This window comes from Nothobranchius furzeri, chromosome 1 (assembly GCF_043380555.1).
Source record: "Nothobranchius furzeri strain GRZ-AD chromosome 1, NfurGRZ-RIMD1, whole genome shotgun sequence".
Lineage (NCBI taxonomy): Eukaryota > Metazoa > Chordata > Actinopteri > Cyprinodontiformes > Nothobranchiidae > Nothobranchius > Nothobranchius furzeri.
Window position 1 is genome coordinate 71,895,264 of NC_091741.1, and position 23,484 is coordinate 71,918,747.

Genomic DNA, 23,484 nt, shown 5'->3' on the forward strand with positions numbered 1-23,484 from the left:
TCACACACCATAATGCCGAGTTTGTCGAACATGGTGACTGAAGCGGAATTCGCTGCGGCTCTTTCCTCTATTGTAAATGACTGGGACACGTCAGATGCCATGTTTGCCTTTAGCCAAAAAAAAACTACAGCGTCGCAGACGTCACACACAGCGACGCTCAGTTTCTCATAAACAATGAAGACAGCAGCGGAGTTCGCTGCGGCTCTTTCCTCTGTTCTAAATGACAAACCACAAAAAGTAGAAGCGCTAAAAGCATTTCTTCTGAAAAAAAAAGATGTTTGCGCCGTTGCCAGACACCATTTTTACAGCTAGAAAACTACAGCATTGCACGGTACAGTCCGCATTTCCGTCTTTTTTCTGATTGGTTATTTTTAAGCTGCCTAGTCCCGCCCCTCATGTGCCTCTCTGCCTGTGAGTTACCAGACTCTTTCTCTGTGCAGAGTTAAACAGAGGATGAGTCTGGCAGGCCAGGCTAAGTACAAATAAAATCTATGAAGTTAAAGTGATCCTTAATCAGGTTTGTTGGTGGGACGACGGTAGAGGGGTTAGCTTGTCTCAGGCCTTCTCATTGTGGACGTGTTGTGAAGTGCCTTAAGGGGGTTGTAGAACACTAGAAGGCCATAACTGTGATCTTAATATTGGCATTGGCCCAAAAATGTCATATTGGTGCATCACTAGTACCGATACAAGGCAGGTGCAAGTAAGTTCATAGCTGAAGTGACAAAAATACAGTTATGTCTCTCACATACATTTTTTGTTATATCTTACAAAATGTATCTTTGCACTTGGCTTTTGTCGTCTTTTGAGGGATAAAGTAAGGTGGATTATATTTTTCTTCTCACTAAATACCCAAACCACCTCAGCTGTTAATCTGAACATGTAGGAGCAGCGGCTCTACTCTGAGTCTCTCCAAAAGTCCAAGCTCTTAATCTCATCTGTAAAGCTGAGCCCATGCATCCCACATACATTCTTGAGCTTGTTCTTTCAGTAATCACCCACAGCAATCACATCAGTGAGGAGTGGGATGATGATCGCTTCTCCTCACCACAACTGAGCGGCTTAGCGTCCCTGTTGTCCAGTTTTAATGTTTAAAACTAGGGATGGACAATATATCGGCATCAATATCAGTATCAGCCGATGTTAGTCTTTTCTTAACATATTGGTATCGGCTTGATAAATAAAACCAGGCCGATATTAACAACCAATATTTTTCATCTCGTCTCCATCTGTTTGCCTGTTTCAGAGGGTGGTGGTGGTGGGGGTGGGGTGGGGGTGTGGGGGTGCAATTGTTTAGTCCTGTGAACAGTGAATGAAATCATCTTAGAACTGTAAATGTGTGTGGTGTGTGTGTACATAATAAAAATTCTGCTTTAATAATTAAATTCTACACAAATCTGCTGTTTTCATAAGCATTAATGTCACTATGTCGGTATCGGCAAATATCGGTTATCGGCCATAACAGTTATCAGTATCGGCCCAAAATTGTTTGAATGCTGTAAAGCAGTCATACTATGGTTTTCCTGTTTCTCTTTAGTTTTTCTGCTTCTGTACGTTTTTTGGCATTTAACTACTTCCACAATTCTTCAGCTATTTACACAATTTTGGTATCAAAATGTTCATCTTGTTCAGCTTATGCCGGCAATGACTTTTGGTATTAAAATAATTTATACTTTTTGAGATATTTATCTTCTTCTTTGGTTCCTCTGATACGCACTGTAGCCTCAACTTTAAACAACAGAGCAGCGACATGAGTGCAGGTCTCTGCCACTCCGACCATGCATTGCAATGAGCAGCCTCAACCCTCCCATTGGAGATCACAATGACCCATGGCTGCAATGCAGTTTCATTCAGTCGTTGTGAGTGCAGGACCTTAAACACACAAAAATCACTTTTAATATTAAGTCTGTAATTAACCAAGGCTAATATAGATGGGTTGGCTGTACATGCAAATCAAAAACTGTAACAAGGAAGTTGTTTAGAAAGTTATCATGTTCAAAGCGACTTACCTTTGTCTTAATGACAACATACTCGCAGCGTGGAGGCTTAAAGACGGACAAATCTTGCACCCAGCCGTTCGTGAATTGGATGTGGGCCTCCAGGGATTTATAATTCTTAAACTGCTTCGCTGTGTATGCGCTTACTCCACAGACAAGGTATGCCAAGATATCGGGATAGGAAAAAGGCGGAAGATCGTCTGGGTTACCACTCCACTTCGTTATTTCATATGGGTCCACATTACCGAAGCAAGCAATTTTTTCAAAGTACCTTCTCTTGGCGTCTGGGCACAATTGGTCGCGATACAGCCCCTTTTCTTTTGCGCTGATTTTGAGCATGATTCTATCACTCCCGATTCCAACAGTCCAACACTGTGTGCTTGTTTACCTCTCTGGCCAACTGTCATGGCGCCGCGATCCCACAATGCACTGCGGCGTGACGTCAACTCCAAAGCCCTATACAGCTTCAGGACTCCACTATTAAAGAAAAAGGTGGGAAAACAGTGCTGCTTTCTGACTGGCTGAGAGTGTTCAACCATCTTCTGTCCAAACAGGACTAAACACCCACACATATGATACATCAAATCGACCGGCTTGGTTTCCAGAATCTTGTATTAACTTTTAAATGCGTTATCAGTTACCATTGCAACAGGCTTAGCGACAACTTTTTGTAAACGTTTAGAAACTACTGTATCAACATACTTCAAAATACAAACATTATTTAAATTGTTAAAAGGTCATGGGACATTGGACATCACCATATTGAGGCAGATTCCTGTCATCTATTACCATGGCAACACAGGTGCATAAGGATTACCCCAAACAAGTCTCATCGAAATGAATGTGAAAAGCCTAATACTGAGCCAATAGCATATGACTGTTTCTTTCAATGTCAATAGCATACTGATCTTTCTGACCTCTCTGTGTGTAAAACTAGAAACGTAACTTACATTTTATTTCCTGCCAGAATGCGGGAAACTGCCCAACCCCATCCCAGCTCTCTGATTGGATGAGAGAGTTCAATCATCTTCTGGCTAAATGGAAGTACACACCCACACATATGACACATCAAACTGATCGTCTTGGTCTAATAAATCCATCCATCCATCCATCCATCCATCCATCCATCCAATAAACCATCTAACATCCATCCATCCATCCATCCATCATCATTTTATCCATCCAACCATTCATCCATCCATTACACAATCTGAACCTATGTTAATCTATCAGTTTCAGATATCAGCAAATGTTTCTGTAATTCACTGTTCAGTTAATTGTGAAAATGTTACTATTAAACCATTTTTACTCAAATGCAAGGTGTGTAAACATTTCAACTGTCTAGTTTTTTAAACAGTGTTCAAATATTTCAGTTTTTTGTTTGCTGTTTAGCATTTTTTTCGCCATTCTTCTCCTACATTATGAGCTTTATGACACTTTTTGGTGATTTTTACTTCTAAATTTTTAAATACATTCAGCTCATTTTGACAGTTTAGCTTAGTTTCAGCTTCACTTCAGCTATTCAGCAGCTTCAGTAATCAGTTTCTGAATTCAGCATATGCTGCTCATTTCACAGTTCAGCTAAATATACAAAGTAAACTGTTAAACTAGTCCTACTCAAATAACAAGTGTTGAGACATTTTTGCTGTCCAGATTTTTAAATAATGTTCAGATTTCAATTTTCTGCCGTTTACGATTTTTTTCTCTGTTCTTAAATTGTTGTGCTTTATTCAGTTTTTGGTGCTTTTTGCTTCTAAATCCTTCAAAACATTCAGCTCATTTTGACAGTTTTGCTTACTTTCAGCTTCAGTTCAGCTATTAAGCTGATTCCGCCAACAGTTTAAGCTATCCAGCATTCAAACAGCATTTCTGCAAGAAATGCAATTCATCTAGTTTCATATTGGTGCATCACTATTTAAAACATTTACATGTGGGGTAACTTCAAGTGTCAAAGACCATTCCTGTGTTTTTGTTATAATTAGTCTTCATTAAACACAGATTTTATTTATAGACTCATTTAAAGTGTTCTAAATGTTACATCTGCTTTCTAAATAAAAGTGTTGATTTTACCTACTAAACAGACTTTAGTGAGAAAAAAAATGTCCGGTTACTTTGCCTGTTAAATGTGCACTAGGTCATTAAGATAATGTTCTGAAATAGCAACTATATTTATGCAAATATTTTTGTTTTTCAGTTCTCTGACTGATAAAGGCTTCCCCAAATACCTCAGGATCCACCCTGGCAGTGGCGGCTGGTGAAAAATATTTTTGGTGGGGCTGTGCTATTTATTTTTTTTTTAAAACAAACTTGTGCTTTCTGAGCTTTGTGCACAACTTCACTATTTCCTGAATTAAGCACAGCTCTTTTATTTCCTGTCTTACATTATTGGACAAAGGGATTAATCCACGTGTGTCTGACTATTGGCACACTGCCTTGCGGACCAAGGTTGAAAAATACTGCATTAAATTGCACATAAAATAACATGACCATATATGGTCCACATCCACATTACCGTTTGTGAAACTAACATACTGGAGAATTTCATCACAATAATATTAAATAAACAAGTATGTACCTGATCTTTTGCATACTGTTGGTGAAGCTCTGGATGACCCCTGTGATGGAGACAGAGTGAATGTTCCTCTTCTGCAGCTGGTTGAACAGCATGTCCACATGTGGCATGATCTTGTGACACAATGCCAGCAGAAAGCCAAAATCTTCTTCCTCCAGCATTCTCACAAAGCCTCCTGCCTCTCTCTCAGTGACTGGATCAAAGTCATCCGAGTCTCTGATCATCTGGAAAAATCTGAGGAGGTCATCCTTGTGCTCATACACTGTGTTGACATCTCTCTCTTGGACAAAATGTGCTGGTTCTGATCCACTTCTTCATTGTGTTTATTTACTGCAAGCCTGCGTCCCTCGTCTCTAGCTGCATGGCAATGTTAGCTCTGCCTAGCATAGCTAGCTTCACCGTGTTGTCCATGTGCGCCCGGGATAACTCATGTTTCTTCACCGTCTCAGAAAAATGTTTCATGTCCGTAACTCCTGACTCAATCCATGCCTCATCTGTCACAGTCGTTTGGAAAGCAAAATAACGCATTAGCGTGATTGCATCCAGCTAGCCAAGCCTTCCCAGAAGCCTCGTGTGTACAGTTTACCTCTCTCCTCCTCCTGCTGGCTTATCTTTACGTCGGGCTGATCTGGTCCAAGCTCTTTGACATTACGTTTTTCCACCATAGTTCTCCTCTCGAACGGATACTGGAGAAGATACCGAACTGAATTCAGTGGCTGCTGAGATCCGGTATCCATGCTGCTGCTGGTTGTAGGCGCACTGGCGTCCATGTCTATTACGTCTGCGTCACGACCGTCACGAGTCACGACCAAAAACGTGCTGGAGTCGAGAATCTCTGAGTTCTACCGAGCACTAACGAAAGCCTTTGGCGGTAGCTCTATCGTCCATCATGCTTCTGAAACAACGTCGACGCTGATTGGATACATTCCCATTCCTACCCTTTGATTTTCTTGTCAGCAATTGGACGACTGGTCTCGTCCCGTTTGGGCGATTGAAACACAGCCCACAGCCTCCACCACTTGGCAGAGCTCGGCAGAGACCGGCAGAGACCAATATAGAAATATATATATATGATTTATTTTTGTTACAAAACACACAATTAACTTAGAATATGTGATTATTGTTAATTTTATTTATTTATTTTTTTAAATAAAAATTAGAAACACTGGGGAAACTGGGAGGGCAGCGCCCTATCGCCCTCTACTGGCCAGCCGCCACTGCACCCTGGGTATCATCACATCCACGGACGTGTGACTGAAAGGCCAGAGGACGTGGGTATTGTTAATGAAAGGCATCGTGTGATGGATAACCTCTGCAGTATCATCGTGGCGTCATCATGCAGTTTGGACTCATTTGTGCTCTGGATCTGAGCTTTTCTGACAACATAAAGGACTTTTGAGTTCTGCCAGAAGATGATGAATCTGGATCGGCACAAGTTGGACACTAAGGTACAGCAGTTGGACATCAAGCTGCTTGTATCAATGTTGTTTGGACCATGGACCATGAAGGAACTGAATAGCACAAAGGCTTTTATTGTTCCGACCAAATGCCCTTTTTTCAAACGAATATATTTTCAAAACTTGACTGTGCCATATAGTGTTGCACATAGATGTCCTTCTCTGTTGGAGCTTGTTTTCTTTACAGCACTGTTTATTTAATTAATGTTTAGCACTTTAAATTTTATTGTGAAGGTCTTAAAAATATTTTTAAGCAAAATTACACACTGAATATCTGCTACATTCTTTCAATGGGAGCTTCTTTATTGGTAACTGAACACGTTTGTAAATGTTAAGTTTAGAGATGGCTGTGAACCTGTGGCCTACATTATTAACACAAATGCAAAATATTTAAATTGATTTAAATATTAGGCTTTTCATTCCTTTTTTAAATTGCTGTACTGGTACTTATCTGTAGTAGTTTCACAAAAGGTGAACACTTTTTTCAAATAAATTGCCTGGGAATAAAAATGTGTCTTTTTAAGAACAAAAACATTTAATGTATTTTAGATTTGACTAGTTTTATTTGGTCTAACACAAATTAGCTACATTATATTAAATTAAACATTTAGTTTACCAAGAGAGTTGGTTTCAGTTGATTCAACTCAAATATCTTTAGTTTAGAAAAAGCAATATTTTTAGCTTGACTACATTAACAATTTGTGTTGCAGCAACACAATTAATTTTTGTTCAGTAAAAGTAAAAATTGTTTCATGGTATCAAATAAAATTGAGTTGGACTAACTCAATTTAATTGAATTAAATTAATAACTTTTATACTGAGTTCCTGCTACTCATCATTTTCGTGTGGAAAACTTGCCAACTTAATTTAATTAAATTTAATGACTAACTCATTATTTTTATGTGGAAAACCTGCCATCAAACCAATTGTGTTAATCCAATGAGTAATTTCTTTGAGTGTATGCTGTTTCTTCTTGGATTTTTATCAATGCCTGGAGATTCTCTAATGTTTACACAGCCTGCATGTCTGTGTCCTGTATGCTGTTTCTTTAACCTTTATTGCTGATGGTTACAATAACAGCCTAATGTCTTTGTGTATTTACTTGTTTTATTTTCTCCTGTTCTCCAAGTGTATGTGCTGCCTTAACAAGTGAATTCCCCCACTGTGGGGTCAATAAAGGCTATTCTATTCTATAGTATTCTATTGTAGCGGTGAGGATTGACTGCATATTTGTTAAATGATTAATAAGATTTGATATTTCATATAAATATGAATTATCAATCCTATTGGTCTTTGAATGTTCGATCAGAAGACTGACTATTCAGGGAACCCACACATCATATTAGTTCAGACAGAGTCAGGTATATAGTTTTATAAAAAATAATTTAATGCTATTTTTCTAAACTAATGATTATACAGGACAAAGTATGAATGAGATGATGGTTGTACAGGATAACGTATAATGAATGAAATGGTGGAATGTAAGCTAGATGTCTTAGCAAAACCTTGTAAGTATCTGAGAGATCTTGTGATGTCTGGGTTGTGAAATCAGTTTGGCTGTATGGTTTAATAATCTAGAGATAAGTCATAAAACCATCCGACACCATTGTGCAGGGTCTGTTATCCTTGTGTGACTGTCGCTCACATCGGTCCAGACGAAAGGCAGCCAGAGTGGTGTTTTACCGAACGTTGCGGCGGCAGGAATCCCAAAGAGTCGCAGATCCCTTTGAATTCAGATTTCTAGTCAAGCCATGAGATGCAACCAGGCTCTGCAAGTTAGACGGTCTACTTCTGAGGTGTTGTATTGTCGGAATTCACTTACAGGTGTTGCAGAGCGACTGAGACCTTAAGATAAAAAAATAGGATGTTCCAAATGCTTGCTCGCCGGTCGGCCAAACCAGGAGGCAGCTGGAGAACTAAGGAATCAGGAAGTGTTTTCTGTATTTATCAACTTTTTTTGTTGATGAATCTAGACAAATTAGAATTTGAAAAGTTTAAAGGCATTGCCAAAGACCTCAGAGAATCACTCCTTCACTTAGATACTCAGAGGTTTGCTCTTAGCGTGAAGTGGAAAGGTTGTAACACATTACTGTGAAGTGAATGTTAAAACATCAATATTGACCATATTATGATGTGTGAATATATATAATTATGATCTGGTGTAGTTTAAGGTCTGAAACGAATCATTACAAGAAAATTATTCATTTTAACTCATCATTCATTAATGTATGGTATAGGACACATTAATCAAACACCTTGGATTAAAACAAATTGTTCATTCAACAAATTTGATTATACCAACTTTTAAAGTTGTAAAGTTGTTTATGATTCAAGGAAGATGAGCTTTATTCAGAGAGTGAAGGTCTCGTCTTCTGCTTGAGATCTTTGGTTTCTAAGATAAAGGGAACCATGAGAAGGGTTTATTATGACTCCCCTTCTTGGCAACAAGGTCGTTGAGCTGTGCCTTTCTGGTCTGGAGACCAGACAGTTATGACATGTCCCAGGAGGTGTGATGCAGTTTGTGCCTGCAAGTAAAAAGTAAACTTTTGGTCATTTTGATGAAGTAATTGGCCTTTTGGTATGCTACACTATTCTATTCAAAGATGTTTTGTTCCATCCTGACAATGATTTACCTTGGGGAGAGATGTAAATACTAAGAAGAACATTAAGTCTGGCTTCAGAGCATTTGCAATATTTTTAGTAATCTTTTAATCTTTTAATGGATAAAACTTCTAATCAGGTTTGCGGTCATTACTTTGTTTATTTTATTTTTTATCAAAGTAAAGTCTATAAAAAACATTTTAAGTGTGATTCATAATTATTTCGACCCAGGTGAGGAAGCTCGGAGCTCCCCCTCCCTCTGTGTTCTCTCTGCCAGTCTAATGCAGTAAACATGAATATAAACAACATGATAGGTCTGTCAGCTGGCTTTTCCCAGTCATGCAATTGAAGTGAAAAGAGGAGCAGATTTTTTTATCTTCCACCCTCAGCCCAAAGCTTCAGTAGCTTAATGATTTTCACACTGACACAATCAGGACACATTTTCTGGAGTTCCATCTGTTTGACATGGACTGAACTATCTTGAGTTTTACAGACATGTTTGATTGATGAACTTCTTGAGCTATTGAATGTCAGGCTAATTAGAGGGTCTAGTTGAGCCTCTGGAAAAAAATCTGCTCTGCCTTTGGTTTCGAACATAAAAGTAGGTGTGAGTTTTCCATGTGTCCAAACAAGGACATTTATCTGGATTCTGAAATAGAAATATTGTTATTTTGTAGTTTAGATTAAGGGAAAAAAAGACAACTGCATTTTTTTACTTCCTTGAAGATTTGAATAGATTTTCTTAATTTACATAAAATCACAGCATAACAAGCTAGGCTTTATTAAAGCTAGTTTGATAATCACTCTCCTCATACAGTCTCTGTTTCTTAATCCACATTTATCGCTGCACCGTGAGGTCCTGACCCAAATGTTTCAAACCTTCTTTTAGTTATTCCTTAAAAAACAAACAAACAAAAAAATAAGGCCTTGCGTGTTTCACCACCACCTGTCACCATTTGGTCAGTAGAATTGCTGATGCCCATTGCCGGCCCGAGACTTTGTGGGGCCCTAAGTGAAGTGTTATATGTGAGACTTAATAATGACACCAAGGGTAGAGGTTATTCTTAACTTTCCTTAGCCTCTCAACAGCTGAACATACATCAAGTTCCGGTAACTCCGCAACTCAATTCCCTGTACATATTGCTCCACGTTGCGCACCATACACAATGAATGAGCTCTATCACAACAGCCCCTGTCTTGAATAAACTGACAGGAATTAACAAGTAGTTGGGTAAACAATTCTATCAACCAATATAGTGATAGTCATGCTGCTAATATCTAAATCAGAGTTAACAAATACAGACTCGAGTCCAACATTTTTTTATTATTATTTTTTTATTGAAATTGAAAATCCTTGTAACAAATTAATATAACATAAGTTGAAAGCATTCTATAGTGGTGCTCAGGATGAGCTGGTTAGAGAAAGTCACACAAAGTCATTGTAATGGGCCGGCTTGTTTATCACTCTGCCACATCTTGTGCATGTTTGTGAGGTGCTGTTATTTTCTGTGCTTTTCAGTTCTTGTGGGAACAGAAACCTTGTCGCTTGATCATCTTTGCCTTTTGGGACCTTCATTTGGTTGTACTGGTTCTGTGCGGTGTATGTGTCCTATGTCGTCCTCTTTCATGTTAGTCTCTGTGTTTGGTTTGAACAGTTCCCGCAGGTGGCTCCTACAGCGTCTCTTCTGATTTCTGTTTGGGGTTTGTATTATATAGCTTTTTGGTTCGCTATATTTTTTTTACAACTGTCACGCACGCAGGTGAGTTGAGCCAGAGGTGAGGATCCACATGCAGGGGAAGAAGCAGGCAGGCAAACTAGAATGTGTAAAGGGCCTTTAATGACACAGACCATGCAGGACTTAGAAACAATGAACCAACAAGACACACAGAACTGAGAGGGTTTAAAAACATGAGGCCTGGGAGCTTGGGTGATTGGAAAATGAGAGGCAGGTGGGAATAATCAGGAGACACAGAACTGCACAAAGTGGGGAGACAGGACAGGGTGTGACAGTACCCCCCCCCCCCCCCCCAAAGGGCCGCACTGGATGCCCAACGCAGGTCTAGACAGAGTCTAGGGGGGCTGCGTCTGGCACAAAGGAGGAGACGGCGACTGAGTGCAGAGGGCCTGTTTTTGGGACACAGGAGGAGACGGTGACTGAGTCTAGGGGGCTGGCATCTGGGACACAGGAGGGGATGGCGACTGAGTCTAGTGGGCCGGCGTCTGGGGCAGAGGAGGAGACGGCGATGGGCTCTGGGAGGCTTGTGCCTGGCAAGGGAAGGTCCAGCGGTGACTGGAGGTGGAGCCGCTGACTTGGCAGGAGGCAGCGACCGGAGTGGAGGCGCTGAAAGCGCCGACTGGAGTCGAGGAGTTGACTGAAGTGGAGCCGACTGGAGTGCAGGAGTTGACTGGAGTGGAGGAGTTAACTGGAGTGGAGCCGACTGGAGTGGAGCTGGCTGGAGTGGAGGAGTTGACTGGAGTGGAGCCGGCTGGAGTGGAGGAGTTGACTGGAGTGGCGCTGGCCGGAGTGGAGGAGTTGACTGGAGTGGAGCCGGCCGGAGTGGAGGAGTTGACTAGAGTGGAGCCGGCTGGAACGGAGGAGTTGACTGGAGTGGAGGCACCGGAGGCGCAGACTTGAGTGGAAGCGCAGACTTGAAGGGAGGTGCCGGAGGCGTCGACTTGAGGGGAGGCGCCAACTTGACGGGAGGCATCGACTTGAGGGGGACGCCCATTTGGCTGGGGACGCCAGACCAGGCACTGACAGGGCTGGAGGCACCGGACCGGGTGCCGACTGGATTGGAGGCGCCGGACCGGGCACTGACTTGACTAGAAGCTCCGGACCAGGAGCTGACTGGACAGGCTAGGCCGGGGGCGGAGCCTCTTGGACAGACGAGCTGGATGGGCTGCCAGCTCGGTCCCTTGGCCTGGAGACGAGGGAGCTGCTGACTGGACCGGAGGTGGGACCGCTGGCTGGACAGGAACCCTCTCCTGGAGATACGGGGGGATAGAGTGTCTAGCTGGAGCTCCTGGAGGCTTTTGAGTTGGCGGAGCCAACCCAGCTCCGCTTGGAGGCCGGCAAGCTCCGTCCGATGGGCTGCAGGCTCGTTCCCTCTGCCTGCAGATGAAGGAGGTGCTGACTGGACCGGAGGCGGGACCGCTGACCTGACTGGGGGCGGGTCCAAGCTGGCATGCCGAGCCAGGGTGGCGGTGAGCCTGTGGTGCTGCTCCAGGGCTGGAGATGTTGGTGGAGCCCGGGTTCATTCCCGGTGTAATGGACCAACACCAGGAGAGTACACAACCAGCCTGGTGCCCACATAGCAGGATCGGTCCGGCTGCGTCTCCCAGTCTAACCTCCCATCTGGCTCTGGGAGGGTGGAGAGGATCGCCGAGGCTCAATGGCCGCATCGGCGGTGTGGCGGCATTGGAGGAGGCGAAGCCGGCTGGTGGCTCAGGGTGAGCCGTCAGAGCAGGTACTCCCAGGGGAGAACTTCCCTGCTGGATTCTTTGTTTGGTCGGTTCATTCTGTCACACACGCAGGTGAGTTTAGCCGGAGGTGAGGCTCCACATGCAGGGGAAGAAGCAGGCAGGCAGGCAAACTGGAATGTTTAAAGGGTCTTTAATCACACAGAGCATGCAGGACATAGAAACAATGAACCGACAAGACACACAGAACTGAGAGGGTTTAAATACATGAGGGCTGGGAGCTTGGGAGATTGGAAAACAAGAGGTAGGTGGGAGTAATCAGCAGACACAGGACTGCACAAAGTGGGGAGACAGGACAGGGTGTGACAACAACGGTTGCTGGGTACTATATTCCTCGTTTGGTGTGTAGTACTGACACATGTTGACCAGGATGGAGTGATAGAAGCTCTCTGCCACTGGTTTTGTCGTGTTGTTCTTTCATGTTTATTGATCTTTGTTCAAGGTGCATTCTGTGCTCTTCTTTTCATGGCTCAGATCGGCTTGGTAGCAGGGTAGTGATTGGTCTACCAAGGAGCACCTCTGCAGGTGATGGCATTTTGCTGTCAATAGGTGTCGCTCTGATCTAGAGTAATGCAATCTGCAGGTTCCCCCTTGCTTTGAGATCTTCTTTACTGTTGATTTGATGTGTCTGACATGTCTCTCAACAAATCTATTACTTTTTGGGTAATGTGGTGAACTTGTGATGTGTTTAATTCCCCAGTCCTTTGTGAATTTCTGAAGGCCTGTCCCGTATATTGTGGACCATTGTCTGTCAGTATCTTGTCAGGACTTCCAAAGACAGACATGTATAGTTCCATGTTTTGAGCAAATGCCGTACTGGATGCTGAGTGTAATTCATCTAGTATGGGGTATTTGGAATATCTGTCCACGGTCAGTAAAAACTGTCGGCCATTCACTTCAAACAAGTCTGAAGCTAGAAATCGCCATGCCTTTGTTGGTACTTTGTGTGGGTGGAGAGGTTCGTTCAGGTTAGCGTCTTGGAATAATGCACACACGCTGCATAATTGGCATTCTATGTCCTCATTCATTTTTATCCAATAGACACTTTCTCTCGCAAGTCTGCATGTTTTCTTTATTCTTTGGTGGCCTGCATGTAGCTGTTCTTGCATGCACATGGTCATTGACTCTGGGGTGACAATTTGTCTTCCTTTGAAAATTACCCCTGCCTCCAAAGCCAGTAAATCTATGAATGGCCAAAAAGTACGAAGGGTCTTTGGGTATATCACTCATTCGTTCCAGCCACCCCAGACAGATTATCTCTATCAGTGTGTTAAGCTTGAGGTCCTTAGTAGTTTCCTCACATAGAGTTCCTTGTATTTCAGGTGAGAAGTTTATGAGCGCGATGGTGTGCATTTCAGGGTCTTCTGTTTCCAGTGTTATTCCATCTATGCCCTCGTCAAGATCTATCTTGTACCTATTCTCAGGGTTTGGTAGTCTACTGAAAGTGTCTGCTAGGTCCATTTGTAGGCCAGGCCTATACATGATCTCGAAGTTATATCCTTGGATCTGTACTAGCATATGCTGCAGTCTGGGTGGAGCAGCATGTAGCAGCTTTCTACATATGGTCACTAGTGGCTTGTGTTCATTTATCACAATGAATGATTTACTGTACAGATGTATGTGTGGTATTGTTGTATGCCGTTTTCTATGGCCAGCGTCTCTCGTTCAATGTTGCTATATCTTGATTGTGTTTCTGTGAGTGTCTTCAAGCCAAAAGCAATAGGTTGGTCATTTTTCACTAGGGCTACACCCAGGCCTTTCTGTGATGCATCTACTTCCAGAGTTAGAGTTGTTCTGGGATTGTAATATTTCAGACGTGTGTTCTTTGTGAATATTGTCTTTAGCTCATCAAAACATTTCTGGAAGTTTTTGTCCCAGCACCATGGTGCGTCAGCTTTTAGCAGACATCTCAATATATGTACTTTGTCAGCGAACTTGGATATGTAAGGAGACAGGTATGTTAACATCCCTATAAATCTGTGAAGCTCGTTTTTGTTTTGGGGTGTGGGCATTTCTTGAATGTCTTGGATCTTAGCCGGGTCAGGTCTGATGCCGTTGGCAGTGTATTGGTTGCCAAATAATGAGATCTGTGTCTGTTTTATGGTGCATGTGTTGCTGTTAAACACCAACCCTGCTTTAGCTGCCCTTTCCATCAGGTTGATCAGGTTCCTGTTGTGCTCTTCCTCCGACTCCCCGCTGACAGCGATGTCATCAGCTTTGCTGACCAAACCTTCCAGTCCTTCTAAAATCTGGTCCATCTTGGCCTGAAAGATATCTTGAGACACACTCAGTCCAAAGGAGAGGAGTGTTCAGCAGTATCTACCAAATGGGGTGTGGAATGTGGTCAGTAGTTGTGATTCCTGGTCTAGGTGTATTGACCAATATCCAGCCTTTGCGTATAAATGTTCTAAAATAAAATGTTTTATTTTATTTTAATTACCTTAAAAGACTCAAAGTCTCTTTTTACACTTTATATTTATTTAATCAGGATCGTTGTCAAGTCGACGCCAGAAACAATGAAACACAACTTGAATATCAGATGAACAACAAGGCTTTATTCAACCGGCATTCATACAAGTTATCAATCATGAACGAAACATTTCTCTTACCGTTGCTTATGGGTGGAGAGCTGAACACCCCAGTTAGAAAACGTAATCCATGATAGGTGAAGAACTGAACACATGTAATCCATGAACCTCGTCAGGTAGAATCCAACAAGCAGCTCTAACAGCTCTGAGCTCTGCTCTGCTCCTTATACATTCCCTGATGTGCGTGCAAAGCTGCACACCTCCACCAGGATTACCTTGATTACATCCTCATGATCACATTATGTTCGGCTCTACCATGATTACCCTTGCATGATAAGTGTGATTGACAAACAGTAGTGATCAATAACTTGTATAAAGCAATTATACAACAGATGACAAGTTCATTTTTATTACATTCCACTCTTGAACTTTTCATCTAATTTATGTAACATCATGGATCCATCACCATTTCCCCATCAAAACCAACGTCATTTATAACATACCTTGTAGTTCCACTTTAATTTTCATCGTAGTCTTTGCATTATTACCCAATTTATTTCTCTTCTTAATCGAATAACATACCAACAAATAATAAGATTACACAATGTTAGAATGCTGATTATAATTAATGCTGCAATCATAGGTGGAATTAGCACTTTATTAGCGGTACTCGACATGCCTGTAAATATATCCCACCAATGATGAGCGGAAGCCTGTTCAATCAATGTAGCAACATGTTTTATTTCCCCTTGTGCCACAAGAGTAGACACCATGAGCCTGGAAAGGTTGGACCTATGAGAGTCAATCAATTTTGCCACTTCAGTGGAACCATCCAATGCGCATTTGAATTGTTCCAGTGAGAGTGTCCAAGGGGAGTGTAAAACCTCCCATTGTATCTTAGTCAGCCGACTAGATACAGTGTAATTATTCAACCAATAGGTCACGTTATTCCATTCCCACATATGTATACCCTTGAGACAACCTGAAAAGGGAACTGAAGGTACCTGTGGGGAATTGGTCATTGTAGCCACGCATAAGGTGTTAGGACCCACCTGCCAAAACTGTTCCTCTGGGGGTGTGACCGTCCAATCACAGAGTACGACCCTTGAATCAGTGAAACATGGATTGTTATGTCCTTTTACCAATGGGCAGGCTAAACCCTTATCAGTCTCATCACAGTGTTTTACTTCATATGTTCGATTTGTTTTAACATCCCACCACTCTCCACTAACATGGAGATACCAAAACCCTTTAGTGGTTATCACCGGCAGTATCTGATATCTACACACAGTCATTACTGATGTCATATTATACTGATCCCAGTATCCAGTACACATAGATTTATTACAAATCGTCATTTCTGCATGTAGCTGTAGCCATAATGAACTACTGATGTTCCATAATGTTCGCCATGCATGATAGTTATTACTCATTACCTGTATTTGAAACCTATTTCTCTGTGTCTCAGCATGAATAGTCTGCAAGGAACAGACTGTCCAATTACCTATGTGTGACAAATTATGCAATGCATCATAAGTTTCATTCCAAAGCTTTAGATTCCATTTAAATACACTTTTCCACACATCACTTCCTTCTAACTGACTAGATACAGTCGAAGGCATCCATCTTGCAGTCTTGGTGACAGCTTGTGCGGTGTATTCTCCAGTGTTGGACAGCATAGTTCGTGTCACCTCATTGTCTGCTGTGTTAGCCAGACCATACAAAGTTCCAGTTCCTCCTAGCACGGTGTCATACCATGCTCGCCTCCTCCTGTTACAAGGCGGAATAGGAGGGAATTTCACAGTCCATCGCACATATTCGGCTACCCTTATTTGTCCCATTTGTTGACAAGTGTGAACCAGGGGAGCTACAGCTGTCTGCGTAGCTCTAGCTGTGTCGGGCAGCACCCAGAATATGTACAAATAGGCGTATCCTCCTGTGATTACAGTTCCATTCCTGATCCGGAAATCGCGATCAACCTTCATACTCCAATTTGTGCCATTTTGTATGCAAGTACCATTCCCCTGATGGTATGCACAGATGCGCGCTGCAGAATTAAAGGTTACTGTTGATCCTTGAACCAACACCCCCGGGCTGATCACCCTTCCTCGGATTTTAAGACATCCTCTGCACCGGTACATCTTACCGGTAGATGTTAGGTTTCCCAAGTAGCAAGCGTCATTTGCTCTGCATGTGAATGTGCCTTGAGTGCGGTTGGACATACTGCTAACCAATTCCAGATGGCCCATGACCCCTTCTTCCAACACTTGTCCTTCCGTGAGCCCCCAACAGAAATGTGCCCTCAGTGCGATGACAGCGAGGACATGGAGGACGATGACCAAACATCCGACACCACCAGGTCCGCGGAGCCCATCCATCGCCTCGACAAGGGTTCAATCCTTTTGTAGGGGAAGGGGACCCAGTCAACCACCGTCACTCAGACACCCGCCTATGGGATACATACAAAACTGCAGATAGAATGACAAGCATTAATTTTCTCTCCTGTAACATTTGTTTATCGGAATATTAATCCATTTTTCCTCTCCGGGGAACAATACACTTACCACAGCATCTTTTCCCTGTGCAATAATCTCTCCAGCTCTGGGAGGACCATTGAGCTGCTCCACCCACACTTTTGCCCCCGCAGTAAAGTCTGATGATCCAAACCCAGTTTCACCCCTCTGAGTGATAGTGGTAGGTTTAGTAATCTCTTCAACTTTGGACATTACACACCGTTTGATTACTAACTGAGCTATCTTGTCTCCTTTTTCCAGTACCAACGGTTCTTTACCTGTATGCTGACACACCACACCTATTTCCCCTTGATAGTCTGAGTCTATTACCCCAGCTAAAATGGTTAGACCCCTCAAAGCTAAACCACTTCTTGGACACACATGAGCATAAGTTCCTGGTGGACATTGAATTCCCAATCCTGTTTTTACCACTGTCACTTTATTGGTTACTAAAGTGATGCTTTCCAAGATTTTAAGATCTAATCCCACAGAGCCCGCAGTTGCTCTAACAGGGAGTTCTGCCTCAGAAGTTAGTTTCCACATTCGTATAGGAGGGTCAGTAGAAGTTGTTTCCCTTCCTGCCCTGGCAACCATTAGCATCAGTGGAGTAACTCCATCCCCCACGGGTCTGTTATTTAACTGATGTACTGCCCTAGTCAGATTTTCTCTCCATTTGTCCAAAGAATTAGTAACCGATAGTTTCCTTAGTTTCTCTTTCAGTAACCCATTCATTCTCTCAATGAGTCCACTAGCTTTCGGGTGATATGCTACATGATAGATCCATTCTACCGCGTTGTTCTCTGCCCATTCTTTGATCTTATTTCCAGTGAAATGGGTACCATTATCAGTCTGAACCTGCAAAGGTAGTCCATAATAGGTCTCTATTAATGACAGACATTTCAATGTAGCCTCCTGATTGGCGTTATGACACGGATGCACCACCAGTACCCCTGACACCGTATCCACGGCTGTGCATGCATACTTACAGTTTTTACTTTTTGGCAATGGTCCAATGAAATCAATCTGCCAACACTGTCCCGCTTGTTTACCTCGATGTATCTGTCCCTGTATATGTCGAGGGATTCTCTTTTTCTGATGTTGACAAGGTTCACAATCTTCTATGGCAGTTTTAATATCATCAATGATGAGATCTATTCCTCTGTCCCTCGCCCATTTCAATGTTCCCTGCACACCCCAATGTCCAGCAGTAACGTGAGCCCATTTGGCTAATCCAGGACTTGATTGTCTTACAGCCTGAATTTTCACTATCTTATCTACAGTCTGATTATGCAGGGATTCAGGATCATTGTTATTAGTATGAGCATCCACATGTAATACTGACACAGGAATATTTTGGCATTTCTCCCAAATGTCCTTCCATAGGTCAGCTCCCCAAACCTCTTTTGAATGTATCTTCCATTGTGTAGCATGCCAAGTTGGCATCCAAGTTAACATTCCTTGGGCTACTGACCAGGAGTCAGTATAAATACTTACTCCCTGCACCCCAGTCGCCATTATTACCATGTGTACTGCTTTCAACTCCGCCCATTGACTACTCTTTCCTGTCCCTGTGAGTTCCATAACTTGTTGTGTACCAGGGTTAAATGCCCCAGCCTTCCATTTCCTGGTTCCTGCCACATATTGACAGGAACCATCAGTGAACCAGGCTCGCTCCTGCTGCTCTGGGGTGAGTTCGCTCCATCTTACCCCCAGTTTCACAGGAGAATCCTGGATTGGTTTTACCTCAAAAGGCACTTCATCCATTTCTGGAACGTCTGCCACTTGCTCGTGGAGCATTGATACTCCTTTTTCTCTTGGTTTCATTCTCTCAGAAACATACCACTTCCATTTTATGATGCTAGCCTCTTGAGCTACCCCTATGCGGTGAGTTGTAGGATTGCTCATGACCCAAGTTAGAATGGGTATATGTGTTCTCATCATTACTTCATGCCCCACAGTTTGGGCTTCTGTTTCCAACAAAGCCCAATAACATGCCAACAACTGTTTTTCAAATGGAGTATATCTCTGTCCTGCATCAGGCAATTTCCTAGACCAAAAACCCAAAGGTTTTCTGCACCTATCTTGTTTTTGCCACAAACTCCAGTTAGCATAATCATTTACTGCAGAAACCTGTAACTCCACTGGTCCTGACAACATCTTCCCCAAAGAAACAGCTTGTTGGATGGCCTCTTTAGCTAGTTCAAATGACTGTTGTTGATCAGGCCCCCATTCAAACTGCTCCTTCTTCCGAGTGCATCTGTACAGAGGCTGCAAGATCTGTCCTAAATGAGGTATGTGGTGTCTCCAGAACCCAAACAACCCAATATACCGCTGAGCATCTGTCTTATTCTGTGGTATTGGGAACCGTGCTATTTTCTCTTTAGCTTTAGTTGTTATTTCTCTTTCCCCTCTATTCCAGATAATTCCCAAGAACTTCACTGACTGTGCAGATCCCTGCACTTTCTCTGGATTTATCTCCCATCCATGATTCTTCATATGTGTTATCAGAAGTGGGAGCAATTGCTCAACCTCTTCTTTAGTGTTTCCCTGAATCATGATGTCATCAATGTAGTGTGATAGCAATATGCCTGATGGGATCTTTAAAGTCGACAGATTTTCAGCCACTATCCTATGACAGATTGTGGGTGAATGCAAATACCCTTGTGGTAATCTGGTGAAGGTGTACTGTCTTCCTTCCCATGTAAAGGCAAACTGTTCCATCTTGTCCTCAGGGATAGGTATGGTAAAGAAAGCATTGGCCAAATCTATCACCGCATACCATGTACCAGAGTGATGCTGCACCCTTTCCACAATCGTGATAACATCTGGAACCGCAGACGTTAAAGGAGGAGTATGTTTATTCAGCGCTCTATAATCCACAGTCATTCTCCATGAACCATCTGATTTCTTCACTGGCCATAAGGGATTATTCCACCGTGTGGTGCATGTTTTCAAAACTCCTGCCTCCAGATATTCTTTAATAGTGTCCGTAATTTCTTTCTGACCCCCAGGCAACCGGTATTGTTTTTGTGATACCACCTGTGTTGCTTCAGGAATGGGAAAAGGTGTCATTTTGACCTTGCCTACCAAAATGGTGTGGATTCTGTTTATACCAAAACAAAATCGACCATGTTTCAGATGAAGAGTCATTCCGGCCAATATATCCATTCCAATAATCCATTCCTTTGCAGGAGCCACTACTACACTGTAATTTCTAATAGGTTGATTTCCTATTTTTAAGGGCAAAGTTACTCCCTTTCCTACTAACATCTGCCCCCCAAGTCCAGTCAAAGGTACAATGTTTCCCTTTATTTTATCAGGATTGCCATGAATTACCGAGGCCTCCGCCCCAGTGTCAACCAATGCCATTACTGTCTGTACTGATTTTTTCCAATAAATCTGTAATTCCACATGTGGTCTGATATCATTTATTGACCATCCTGAGGCACTGGCAACAACCCGAGCTTGACCTTCATCCTATTCATCATCATGTTCCCTTCGGTGCTGTTTTTCCTTTCTACGCTTCACTGCCGCCACCTGATAACACTCATCTGAACTCTCCTCCTCTGAAGATTCCTTGGGAGGGGCGGAAGGTTCAGCAGGCTTCGACGCCACCTCCCTGATCACATTCTGCAACATTCCAACCAATTCTGACACAGACATCCTGTCGTCCTTTTCAGGACAATGTCTGAACTGACAATGGACCTTCAGTCCCATTTGGCTGCATTTCTCCATCAATGCATTAGTGGGCAATCCATCAATCTCCTCAAACGGCACTCCCGCTTGTCGCAGTGCCCTCCACAGATCTGTTCTAGAGGGGCCCATTGCCCCCCCTTTACGACCCCTTGAATGTGGATCAATCCTGGGTTTATTTTCAGTTCTAGCTCCCTCTCTCCTCGTCTCAGACCAATCACCCAGCGTGGTGAGTTCGCCAAGACGATCTTTTATCGCGGCAAAAGTCTGGTCTGCCGCGCCAAACAACAAGCTGGTCACCATGGGTTTATAATGTGGTGGGGCATGTCTGATGAGGTGATCTCTAGTTGCCTTAGAGATGTTACACCACTCCAGCTCCCCCGTTTCGAGCCACTTGCTCTCTAATAGTGAGTCTGGTGAGCCGCTGAATGGCATCTCTCACTGTCTGCCATTGCCCTTTAATCTCAGACCAGTCCGCCGTGGTAGGATAGATTACATGACATGCCAGAGCATATGCATCCCCCACATTGAAATCTTCATCAGCTGGCAATGCCCGGACTGTAGCCCGGTATTCAGCATTTATCTGTGCATCAGTACTTAATCCTGAAAATCTCATGGCATCACCGGCATCTATGGCTATATCACACGCGCCATCCTCCATAAGGCGATTAAGCCAGGAGTCAGTTGGTTTGCCTGGGTGCTGTTTCAGCTTCCCATTCATGTGATTTAACTCATCTTGTGAATAATCCTCTAGCGTTGTTAGCAGCCTAGGGGCGGGTTGTGGCTGCTGTTGTAACATCCTTCTTATATTACCCGCCTCATCGAGTTCCGGCCGTCCCTGATCATCCACCATATCTACCAGTATTGGTGGAATAATTTGCTGTTCTCGCCGACGCCTAGTAATAGGTCTTTGTTCTGACATCTTTATCCCCTGTAATGATGGATACAAGGGCTGAGGTGGTGGGTCAGGTTTAATCGCCCACTCCTCCTCCTCATCATCCCCCCAAAGATCCCCGTTCCATTTCTCAGGGTCCCAATCTTCACCAACATTCTTTACAAACGCCCGGATCTGAGCAGGACCTGTTCTACGAGGTCGCTTCTTTTCCTTCCTTTGCGCTCGAGACACAAAAGTCAGCGTTTTATCCAAAACATTCTGAGCATGCTTTAGCTCTTTCCCCATCACACACACTCTCTGCTCAAACTCTGAGCATGATTTTCCAACTTCTTCAGCATGGATTTTCTCCTGCGCCGCTCGCTCTCTACAACTGCTCAATTCTAACTCCTGTTTTTTCCATGCTTCTGCAAAAAGCCACATCATATCTCTCACTCCTGCCAGCGGCGCTTTTTCTTTAACTTCTATCCGCGTCAAACGGTCCAGCACCACGGCGGGGCTGACCACTCCATTTAACTCTCCCCACGGCCCAGGGCGTCCACCGCGCTGCCTTAACATATCACCAATGGTTCGGAACTCCTCCGTTTCCCAGCCGGGAATCGGCACGGGAATCGGCGTTCCCTCCCCAGAAGCACTCGGCTCCTTTTTGCTTCTCCAAAAACACTTCATTGTTGCTGGAATAGCTTGACTGATCCTGTTCGTGACGCCAAAAATGTTCTAAAATAAAATGTTTTATTTTATTTTAATTACCTTAAAAGACTCAAAGTCTCTTTTTACACTTTATATTTATTTAATCAGGATCGTTGTCAAGTCGACGCCAGAAACAATGAAACACAACTTGAATATCAGATGAACAACAAGGCTTTATTCAACCGGCATTCATACAAGTTATCAATCATGAACGAAACATTTCTCTTACCGTTGCTTATGGGTGGAGAGCTGAACACCCCAGTTAGAAAACGTAATCCATGATAGGTGAAGAACTGAACACATGTAATCCATGAACCTCGTCAGGTAGAATCCAACAAGCAGCTCTAACAGCTCTGAGCTCTGCTCTGCTCCTTATACATTCCCTGATGTGCGTGCAAAGCTGCACACCTCCACCAGGATTACCTTGATTACATCCTCATGATCACATTATGTTCGGCTCTACCATGATTACCCTTGCATGATAAGTGTGATTGACAAACAGTAGTGATCAATAACTTGTATAAAGCAATTATACAACAGATGACAAGTTCATTTTTATTACACTTGCCTAATATTTTTGGCATTAGCAAACTTTGGGCTTAGCTCCTCTACTGTTGGAATCTTTTGTGGGCATCGCTTTAGACTGTTGTTAAATTTTTAGGGGTCCAAACACACCTGCAGTGTCCCATCTTTTTTGTGCTGTTTGCAAAACTGGAGCACCAATCTGTGTGTTCCTCCACCTTGCGTAGTACATCCTGTTTTACAAGGCCATTCAGCTCTTTTTGAGCTTGTCTTTGATGTGGATGCTGCACTTGCATGGTGGGTCTTGGAATAGTTCAGATACTTCTTTGAGTAATAGTTTGGCAGTTTTATTGAAGTTACCAATTTTGTCAAACTGGTCAGGAAATGATTGTTTAAAATCTTCTATTGTGGATATTGTTTTTGTGAGTCAAGCCTCTTAAGTTCTAATGTGTTTTTGTGATTGCTCACTGAGTCCACATTTACAGTGACCAGCTTCAGCGACTCACATGTGGGTAGTCCGACTATCGCTGGTCCAGGTACA